Source organism: Protopterus annectens, chromosome 14.part0 (assembly GCF_019279795.1).
Source record: "Protopterus annectens isolate FY-2018-M chromosome 14.part0, PAN1.0, whole genome shotgun sequence".
Taxonomy (NCBI): domain Eukaryota; kingdom Metazoa; phylum Chordata; order Ceratodontiformes; family Protopteridae; genus Protopterus; species Protopterus annectens.
In genome coordinates this window covers 580458320-580470962 of record NC_056748.1, presented here as the reverse complement: position 1 = coordinate 580470962, position 12643 = coordinate 580458320, and positions in this window count along the sequence as shown.

Sequence of the window (12643 nt, the reverse complement as noted above, 5' to 3'; positions counted from 1 at the left end):
ACTATGAATGATTAAAAGAACTTTACGAGAAGTGACAGTCAAACTTTAGTGATGGCAAGTGATAACAACTGGATTTGCTTAATACGTCATTTAGATAATAATAATTATATTATAATTGGTTCAAAATTAGCCTCTTATAGGCAACTGTTAACTTAAGCAGCTTATTTACTCTAACTATGACATTGTGTGCATGGCAAATACAGCTACATAGTAGCGAATTTCTTTACTTTCTTCTATAATTAATAGCTTAGATGCCTCTTATAACTTATGTTTTTGTTCATTTATAACAGACTTTAGTAACGGCAAGGCTTATATCATGAAAAAATAGCAACTGAATGGTTACAATATGTATAAAACTGTTTCCTTTTCTGTGTGCAGTAACCTGCTTCAGCTAGCCAATATAATCTTTTATACACTCTTATATACTTTCATAAAAATAAATGCATTTATTATTTATGATGTTTGGGATATTTATAACTTAAATGCTTATTACTTACATTAGTTAAAACTGTTCAGATTATTTTAATGCAATTGTATAAGTCTCACTTATAGAACTTATTACACCTGCTGGACATAGTTATGATGGTTATGGAAAGTAGCCTGATAGAACTTGTTTATCTCTCAGACTGGGACTTTTAATAATTCTATGTTTGATTTTGGAAATTCAAATTTTCAGTGATTATATGTTTTGCATCATCCTTTTTATTTTTCATTTAGATAGACTTGAATTTATGATACTACACATTATAAGTATAACCAATGTCATTTCAACTATGTTATACGTATCTGCAATACTCACATGTTTTCATTTATTAGAAAGAGTTATGAGATTATAACATTAGCCATTGCTTACTATATTCATAAATACTTTAGTATACAACTATGTCTCTAACTATAACATCTCTAAATATCAGTGATCTGATCAAGTCAAGGAAAAGGTCAAATTTGCTAAGATACCTACATTTTAATAAAACACGTATTTTTACAGGAAACTCATTTTAAATTTATAGAAAAATATTTGGAATTCCAATAACTATTTTAAATCCAAGAGGAGAGGTGTCATGATTTTATGGAAGAAAAATAATGTTAGTGCACAAATTATTAATAAATATGAAGATCCAGAAGGATTATCAGCCATTATTATTTTAAAGCTTAATAACAAAATTTGGACATTTGTTAACCTTTACTGGTTTCCGGGATTACGAATAACAACAGCAAAAAGTCATCTTGATATCATAACTAATGTCTACAAAGGCAATCTTATACTGGGAGGAGACTTCAACTGCATTTTAGATAGCTTAGACACCACAAATAGTCATACACCTACACTCACTTCTACAGCAAAACTCTTTAAAAAATGGCTGGAGACCCTTAACTTATATGATACATACAATTCTAAACACCATAACTCATTATGTTTTTCACATATAGATCACAGATTAAAACACAAATAAAAATATACAGGATTCTAGTTTCCAATTACTTAAAATTGAAAATCTAATATTTCTGTATATTCCCATGCCCTCTCTCTCATCACAACTGTCTCACACTTAAGTTACAACCTGATTTTGCCAACTTAATTTTCATAACTAGAATACTAGCCTAGATAAAAAAACTTTATAAATAGACTTTGAACCTTGGCTTTTAAAATAATTACAGTTCTTTTTGAAAGCAAATCATACAGCTGATATTAATTTAACAATGGTCTGGGATGCTCTAAAACCCTACATCTGTGGTAAAACTGTCACCTGATATAGAAAAAAAACTAAAAGATTGGGACTGAGAAATACAAAAATTACAATTATAACTTTCAACAACTAAGTCTAGATCTACACAATTATTATCGGATGACAAGAAGAAAATAGATGAACTGAACAAGAAATACTTAGATATTTTAACACATTAAACACACTTGGCATTAGAAAGATTGAAGTTAAACTCTTATGCCTCAACCCCAAAACATATGCATAAACTATCAGTTTGTTTGTGTCTTTTGGCTTTTCCTGGTTAGGGGTTGCCACAGCGGAACTCCGGTCTGCTAATGATTGGTAGTGGATTTTTACATACCGGGTTACCAGCCCTGACGCACAACCTTCAACAAAGGCACGCCCCATTCACGTATGCCTCCACACAGAAGATGCTCTAGCTGAGAATCGAACGGGACAACGTCTTGCTATGAGGCGACAACGCTACTGCAACACCACCACCGCAGTACATGCATAAACTATCAGTAAGAGTCAAAATTCAAATTTGGCATTAGAAAGAGTGAAGTTAAACTCTTATGCCTCAACCCCAAAACATAGGCATAAACTATCAGAAAGAGTCAAAATTCAATCTAAGTTGAATGATATTATGAATCTACTACATGAAGTTTCTAACAAATCTGTTTCTGCCATAGGTGATATTCCTGAAGCTTTTAGGTTTCACTACGCCTAACACTATAGCTCTAATAATCTAACAAGTAATACTCTTGACACAGAACTATCTTCCCCAAATTTAGAGGTAATCTCAGAGAAACTTATCTATAAATGAAGTTAAAGATAAAATTAAGAAGCTTAAACCTAACAAAGCCCCTGGTACAGATGGCATTATTATATTATATACTATTTTCTTCAACTACAATATCTTTACTTCATAAAACTTTGATTGAAGTACAAACTCAAAATATCATTCCACCATCCTGGAGATACTCATTGATCACCCCTACTCTTAAAACTAATAAAGACCCATAACTTTGTAACTCCTATAGACCCATTTCCCTCTTAAACAATGATTACAAAATCTTCATATCCATATTTGTTGACAGAATGAAAGTCCATCTCTCAGAAATGCTAAATATTGATCAGTCAGGATTTGTCTCCAAATGATACACTCATGATAATATTAAAATAATTCTTACTCTTATTGAATTTTAAATAGAGAGAATGAAGACATTTTAATGGTTAGTTTAGATATAGAAAAGGCCTTTCCTTCTATAAACTAGGATTATCTTTTTGGAAGATTGACCTCATTAGCATTTCCTTCTTTAATTTCTATGCTAAAAATATTTATAAGAACAACTTAGCTAATGTCAAATTAGGTTCTATCACTTCACAAAGCATGCCCATAACTAAAGGTACTAAACAAGACTGCCCACTATCTCCAGTTTTATTTGCACTTGCCAGTGAAGTATTTGGCTTCCAGATATGAAATAGTTCTAAGATTGTAGGAATCAATGTATATAATCATTACAACTCTAAAGTAACACTTTTTGCTGATGACATTTTACTTACTTTACCTAAGTCCCAATCAGTTTTATATGAGTTAGATTTTATAATGAATTATTCTGAAAGACTTTCTAGTCTTCATTTTAATAAGCAGAAATCTAAACATATCACACTTAATAATTAGCTAAAAAAACAGACTAATAATCAAAACATCATTAGAGTACAAACAGCAAGTTCCCTGTATTATTTAGAAATAATATTATGTAATACTATAGAAAAACAGTAGAAATTAACTATAAAAATATTATATCTTTAATAAATAATTATACAGGTAATTGGAATAACATATTCATTTATTTCAATGATAGATTACAGTTGATAAAAATAAGTCTTTTGCCAAAGTTTCTTTACATTGCTATAGCTCTTAATATTTCTCCCGGAAACAAATTCATTAAAAATATAAATAAATTATTACTGAACTTATTATGGTATCCTGGGTTGGGAGAGTGGCCTAATGGTTAAGGTGTTTGCCTTACAAACACAAGGTGCAGGGTTGGAGCCTCACAAGGGATAATTGGCTAGGCTTAAAATGGCTCGCAAGGGCAGTTAGCCTAGTACTAATCTATGAACCTATGAACCTAATAGGAATAGAATTGCTTACTTACTTCATATTAGAAGATGGAATCAAGGTGGTATAAAGTTCCAAGACATTGACACATGCATCAGAGCATCATTATTTAAGGATCTCATAAATTAGATTAATCCAAATTATAATTCAAAGTGGAAATCCTTAAAATTCCCTTTAAATAATCTTTCTAATAAAGTATGTCATTTCCTTTGCTATATTGTACAGTGTAATATAAATAAACCTACAAAGCTAAATTCTTCAACCCACATCTTCAACAGCTTCAGGAAATCTCTCAACTGTAAAGTAGATATAAAAATCTGGTCTTATTTACTAATACCTTTCAAAATCACAAAAAAATTTCGAGACAAATTACATTTCAAGATTTTTAATACATGGGAAGCTAAGAATTTTAATTGCTGGCAACATTGTATAAAAGAGTTAGACATGTTGGATACTCAACAACTTATTAAAGACTATGATTTGTCATCACAAGATTGGTTATTATTGCAAAGTATATTAACCTAATATCTTTGCAGAGTTATTAAAAACTCATCTTTTCTGGACCAACCCTCTTTAATTTTCTACCTATCTGAAATATTATATAACAATTCTAAAATTGATAATATCACAACCAAATTATATGGTATCCTAATAAAATATAAGATCACTTTAACTAATAAACACTGGAATTGTATAACTAAAAGTCTCTCTTCTAATTATTCTCAGGTGGAGAAAGCTAAGATTTTATTTTCTGTTGAATCTACATCTTGGATTCAATACTGGAGCATTTTTACCTGGAAATTTCTCCATAGAGCCTTTTTAACTACAGATAAAAATAACTAAATTCAGTACATCTGAAAATGCAACTTGTTGGGGATGTTTAGAATCTTGTAAAGCAGATTGGTTTCATATTTTTATGATTGTCCTAACCTAAAACAATTCTGGATAAATATTAATATTTTCTTGACAGCATTTTGTTGTAAAATAGCAAGTGGTACCAAGAACATATGGTTATAAGCCAATTAGACCAAAGAGACAAGCAAGCATGGTAAATATTTATTTGTCCTTTTTCTTCTGCTTGTCAGTAGTTTTCTACCTATTCTTTTGTGCCTGTCTTTTCAACAAACCGTTGCTCCATTCCATATTTTCTGTTTCTTCTAAAATGTACTTTGATTTTAAGGTTATAGCTGATCCCAGTATTTCAAAGGTTTTAGTGCCATCTCTAAGAAAAACATTGTCTAATCTGTCTCTTCTTCACTTCTTTTATCAAAGTAAGGAGCTCTTTTCTTTTTGAAGTCACTGATGAAGAGTAGTCATTTTCAAACTTTATTGTACTGTCAGCAAGACAGTGACTCCAAAATACAAAGCTTTCACAGACTAAGCTGCTTCTTCAGGTAATGTCTATCAAACTAAAAAACTCAGTTTAAATACTATATACTACCCCCCTTAATTAATAATGTGACATCAAGACACTCAAATTATTTAAACAGTCTCATAAAAGCATATGCATAGCACCTACAAAAATTATAATTCATTAATAAAAATGCATATGTAACAAATATATATATATATATATATATATATATATATATATATATATATATACATATATAAGACATAAAAAATACAATAATACAAATGCAAAAAACATTCAACATCTTAGATTCTTAGATTTCAGCTTAGGATTTATAGAGACCACATCACTGAGTCTATGCCCACTATCCCCTCTCAGTCTAATGATCCACTTAGACTCAAGTTGCTCAGTACTATTCCCAATGTCACCTCCTCTTAATGTCTCGTGCACCCTCCCTATAACCAAAAACTTAAATGTATGCTCAGTACCATTGACAATTACATGTTTTGCAAGGGCATTAGTTTTATTCACTTTGCTAATATGATATAGATGTTCCTTGATTGTTTCTCTAAGCATTCTATCCATCTTGCCTACGTAAAATTTTGAACACAATAAACAGTGGGCCAAGTAAACAACGTGGGAGGTACTACAAGTGGCAAAAACTTTGAACCTATATATTCTATCCTGGTCAGGGTGAGTGAAAGTAGAACTGCTGTCAATGTAAATACGTACACTGCAAATGCTGCATGCTAAAGTGGCATTACTATATTCATGTTTATTCCTTCAACAACACAAGGTCCTTTTTAAGGATTTCATGTTCCTGAATACAAACCTGGGGGTGGCTCTATCACTCTGGAAATATCTTTGTCTCTCATAAGGACTTTCCAGTGTTTTCTAATAACATTCATGTATGTGGAAACATTACTAGAATAATGTACTGGTACCCTCAGTTTACACTGATTGTTCCTATTATACATTACTCTGTCTGATGCAGGTTTTGAAAAATAAGGTTTAGCTGTAGTGCCCCTCAGGCTTTTAACCCTCTCTACATTTTCAACTATTTCTCAGTCACTATAATCTCACATCCTTAAACAATGCTGTGTAGTTTCTACCTGCTCTTGAAACTCCTTTTCATGTATATTTAACCTGGAGGCTCTAAAGACTTGATTCTTAACGATATTACTAAAATGTGGGTGAGGTGCATATTATGCCTATACAGAAGATAGTTGACATGGCATGCTTTCTTATACAATTTAGTAAAAATGGAGCCATTCCCATCTACTTCAACAGTAACATCAAGAAAACTCATACTATGTGTTGATGCATTTATAGAAAAACGCAAATAATTAGTTGCATTATTTACATACACCTCAAAATCTCTTAACTGCTGTTTAGTGCCTAGCCACAGAAAAAACAAATCATCAAGTAACCTTCTTTGAAAATGTATAAATCTGGAGTAGGGTCCTTCAAGTAAATGCTCCATTCCCCACATAGCCATCACAGTGTTGGCATAGCTATTGGCAACCAAAGTCAAAGGAAATAAAACTAATCACCTTGCAAAACATGTCATTGCTAGTGATATTGAGCATACTTTTAAGTTTTTGGTTATAGGGAGGGTGCATGAGACATTAGGAGGAGGTGACATCAGGAATAGTACTGAGCAACTTGAGTCTAAGTGGATCATTAGACTGAGAGGGGATAGTGGGCATGGACTCAGTGATGTGGTCCCTATAAAACCTAAGCTGAACTCTAGGAATCTAAGATGTTGAATGTTTTTTGCCTTTGTATTATTGTATTTTGTGTCTTATATATATATATATATATATATATATATATATATATATATATATATATATATATTTGTTACATATGCATTTTTATGAATTAATTATGATTTTTGTTCTTAAGTGCTATGTATATGCTTTTATTAGACTGTTTTCTTAAATAATTTGAGTGCTTTGATGTCACATGATTAATTAAGGAGGTAGTATATGGTATTTAAACTGAGTTTTTTAGTCTGATACACATTACCTGAAGATGCAGCTTAGTCTGTGGAAGCGCTTGTGGTGTAGACAATAACATTTTTATTGAAACTGGCTATTTTGGAGTCCCTCTGTCTTGCTAGCTTAATTTTTTTGGTTTTCATTACTGGGACTTCCTTATCTGGAAGAGTTGGTATTTGTGTTTGTTCTGTTTATTGAACTGTCATTTAATTTAATCGTTGAATTTGACCAATCAGTTTTTAAAACCAATTGCTTATCTTGGCAGGAATAAAAACCTGACAATTATAGATCTCAGATTTGTGTTTGCTTTTTTTACTCAAATGTTTTTTTATTTAAATTCATTAAAACATTATAATAATACTATCTATATCTATTGATATATATATATATATATATATATATATATATATATATATATATATATATATATACACATATATATATTTATACATAAAATGATGAAGATTATTAAATCTTGCCAGATAAAAGAAGTTTATATTCCTGGAACTAGGAAAAAGGTTTCAGATTTAGAAGACTTTTTAGAGGCCTTTAAAATACGTTTTAATTCAATTAATCTATATGATTAAGTAATAGAACCACAAAGTCTAATAAAATCCTTTTTTATGAAACATATCAAAAATAAGTTAATAGGAACTGAAATCTTAAATTAATAAATCAAAATTTCACAAAGCACATGGAAATTGATGGTATTATTCCAGGAGATGCATAAACTATTACCTTAGGAAGCTATGTCAATATTGTTAAAAGTTTTTACATTAGCTAAAGAAGCAAAAAATATTCCCGGTCATGGAACTATATTTTACTTTCTCCAATTTTAAAGTCAGATAAAGATGGAAAAGAATGCTGAACTTATAGACCAATATCCCTATTAAATCTCTCAACTGGAACTGTCTACAATCAAGATGGGAGCTGAAAGAATCACTTCGTACCTCAACTCTATATATTTTGAAAGACTAATAATTGTTTTTGTTCAGGTAGACACTTTTGTAAATAGTTTATTTTATTTTAATTTATTGTACTGAAGTTTTTCCATTTGTGTGGTTACATTGTTCAAAAATGTATGTTTCTTTGTTCCTATTATGTGTTGTTAAATTTTGAGAAAAAAAGAAAAACTCTACTGATTGTCTTATAAACATTGTTAATAAGTAACTTGCAAATTCTGGCTATATTTGTGTTTTGGATGTTACAACACTATATACTAATGTTCCCCATGAAGGGAGACTAAAGGCAGTGAGATATGTTTTTTTGAAAAATTAAATCTATATAACAAGGAATTCAATGGGCTTATACTGACACTACTGAAACATGTGTTGACCAAAAATGTACTTCATTTTGATAATAAATATTTTTTTACCAGTGAGTGGTATGGCTATGGGAGCTTCTTTTGCTCCCAGATATGCTGATATTTTATAGGCTTAGTGTAAGAAGAATACATTTTCATTTGTGAAGGTATTGTTAAAGACACTAAGCTTATTCTTTGGCAATATTTTTTGGATGACATTTGGATGATTTGATAGGGAATATTAGCCCATTAAATGATTTTTCTGTATTATTTAAACAATAACAAGTGTAGAATAAAATTTACTGCCAAGTATGATTTGTTCAGTATAGATTTACTGGATATAATATTACTAAACTGGCTGATGGTATTTTGTGTACCACAGTATGCTGTAAACCATTGAACAGAAAATATTTATTTGACAAAAGTTGTTATCCTAAACACAGAATACAGAATATATCAATTTATTAGAGCTATATCAGAATACAGATACATCAATTTATTAGAGCTATATTATCTGTAGAGAAGAAAAATAATTTGCCAAGTAGGTGACAGTCATGAACAGGAGATATGATATCAGCAACATTACTGAGTCAAAGCCAGTGGCCTTAAACACACTGAGTATTAATACATTCCAATATAACATTACATGAAGGAATACAGTTCCTTTTCAAATAATGCTTGTCAACACCCATGGTACCGATACACATTACTTAAGAACATTATTAATAATCTTTTGCATTTGCTAATCAGTGATAGATTCTAATGCACTATAGTGGATAGTAGATGGCATTATACTTTCTAGAAAGGCAAGAGTTTGGGACAATATTTGTCTAAGAATTCCATTCACAGTCCTAATTTTGTGGATACTTTAACTGGTTGTTCACCATGTGGTAGCTGTCTATATTGTAGCAGGGTGGCTAAAACCAAATATTTCACTTCAACCAACTCTCATAAAGCATATGCAATCTAGCATTTAATCAGTCATAACACTGAATGGGTGGTTTATATAGCTATATGCATCTGTGGCTGCATTTATCTGGGGAAGAATTTAATATATTGAAAGTATAGACTTGCTCTCTAACTGAATTTCAATGTCAAAGGGTTAGGAGTGTCTTTTTTAAAAAATGTTAAAATTCAGTCCACTGTACATTTAAGATGTAATGGAATAGATCATGTAGGATTACACATAAACTTTTTGGTAAGAAAGAAATGATGAGAATATGAATTTAGGAGCATTATTTAAACCGGGCTTGAATGATGTATTTTAATGATGTTTTGAATATTTGAAACCATGAATAAATTATTTTTATCATTTGATAGAGTAGTAAGTTGATGGAATGATGAAAGGTTCATGAAAAGGGGAAAGTTCAAACTGACAATAATATATTAATCAAGTACAGATTTTTCAATGTATATTTTTGTGTGAATATGCATATTGTTTTAATATTTAAATATATATATATTTTTCTAAATGATGTTGGTGTTGTGACATTGACACTTTTATTTAAATGCGATTTGGGAATATCTCACAGTTTTGAGAAAAACAGAAGGCATAAACAAAGGTTTATTGTGATGGATGAATGATTTTTACCTGTGTGATCGGTGCTAGTACTGAAGTTGTTAAGATCATTTGTGGTGGTGAATTTATTTTTGAAACTGAATCAATTTGCTTGAACCTTGCATCCAATAGGGTTTCTCTTTTTTGGTGTTTAATATGTGTGTGTGTGTGTGTGTGTGTGTGTGTGTGTGTGTGTGTGTGTGTGTGTGTGTGTGTGTGTGTGTGTGTGTGTGTGTGCGTGCGTGTGTGTGTGTATACTTAAAATAATCTAAACAGCATAATGTTGGCAACAAAATATTTAAACTCAAAAATATTAACAACAAACAATATCTATTCACAAAATGGTGACCAAATTGAAGTTATACCAAGGAATAGCATATGCCCTTTCCCCACTGTAGTACAACCATGGAGTAGGTATATATAATTAGCAGAGGTTTTTGCAGGTAGAATTGTCCACATTGGAGCTGCAAAAATAGATTTTGGATATGGTTAGATTTTTTTTTGTTGATACTTTATGTTTAGATTTTATTATGTTAACATTTTTCTGTTTAGATATTTGTGCTGTTGATATTTTGCTGTATAGATTATTTGAAGTATACCGATATGTAAAAAAAAAATCTAAACGTGTCCAAAACCAATGTTTTTGGTGTGGGGGGTGCACACCCTCTGCTAATTATGTATACCACCTCTGAGTTTGCGTAACAGTGGGGCAAGGCTTTGAAGCCTTTGTTATGATAACTTTGATTTTGTTGATATTTGGTGTTTATATATTTTTCTGTTGATATTTTTCTTGTTGATATAGTGCTGTTTATATATATGTACACACAAGCATATATGGGTTTACTATCACAAGATTGATATGAACTCCATAGGCTCAATTAAAACAGGGAATGTTGTGCCAGAGCACTGAAAACCACAACATCAAAGTGAAAGGACAGTGAAAATATATCAAATCATGAAGCATCTTACTGCTGTGGACTCAGAAACCAGATGTAACATGGGTCCCATGGGGGTCAAGTCTCAGATTCAATTTTCAGGGTTTCAGTATTTGCAGACTTTGATGTTTTTGTGTTGACATTTCTTGATTTACTGTTTCATCTGAGCTCACATCAATCCTGTGTTTGTTTGGTTTTGGATAGCTGTCTTCCCTGTAGTTTCAAGAGGTTTCAGTATAGGGTGCGGTGATTTTAGTGTTTCAGTAGCTTGTGGCTAGGATGTGCATGGGATAAGGGCTCAATGGACTGAAAAAATGCAGCCCCCCTGACCTCTTTATTAATGGGAGCTAACCCTAATCCTAATGCTGCACCTTTGCTCAACCCTAGCCCTATACCTTACCTTCATAAAATCCAGGTCTTTATTAGAAGACTGTAGTGATAAAAGAGTGAACGCTCTTTTGTTGATACGTAAAACCAGAAGTCTGAAAACAGTAACATTATGGAATAGAGATTTTTTCCCAGGGAAAAAATTGCTGGGCCATTCTCGGGACTTTGCTGTTTTCTCCACTGTGGCGCAAACTTTGAGTTGGTATATTTAAGCAGGGGGGTGTGGGGTGCACAGCCACCCACATTGGGGGTGTGGGGGTGAATCCCCCAGTTTATGTTGTCTTTACAATTTTTTGTTTTGGAACAGCGATTTTTTTTCCCTGGGAAAAAAAATTGCTGTTCTGTAATTTCGCTGTTTTCAGACTTCGGGTTTTATGTGTCGATGAAAGAGCATTCGCTCTTTTGTCATTTCATTCTTCTAATATAGACCCATAAAATCCTTCCCATAACACTGCTGCTTTTCAGATAAATTTGAGGCTACTGTTATGGGTGGTTTTAATATGGTTTTAATATCAGGAGAGGAAATGGTTTTGCTTTCTCAATATTATTTCATTCACATTTTTTGTTTTCGGTATTGTTTATGTTCAAACTTGTTTTGTTGGTGCTTTCATTTTGACATTAAATTAGTTTGATCATACACAATAGAACCATATCTATATCTATATATACATTATATATATATATATATATATATATATATATATATATATATATATATATATATATATATATATATATATATATATATATAAATGGATCTACCTTTAAATCTCAAAGGACTGAAAGACTGACTTTCAGTATCTCCAGACTTAAGCACTGAACACCCACTATACCAAAATATTAAAAAAAGAATGTCACTATGTCAATTTTTCAATAAGTGACATTCATTTTTTTAATATTACCTCCACCACATCACAAACACCACCTCCCCTAAACCTTAACTAAGACACCAAACACACACATCTACAAAACCTATCCATAAGACCCCACTGCAATCTCAATGTGGGGGGCTATGCCCCCCACACCATCACTACTAATATATACCAACACCAAGGTCACACTACCACAAAATACAAAAAAAACCTACCGTTATGCACCCTACACTTACTTGGCACACCATCACACATACACATGAAAAACGCAAATACTACACATTTAAGAAGCACACCACCATCAACACTAGCACACACACCTATCTAACCCATCCAACTCCCAAAACTTCCCACAAAACTAAAAAACAAAAAACCCTACCAAAAACCCTTAAACACT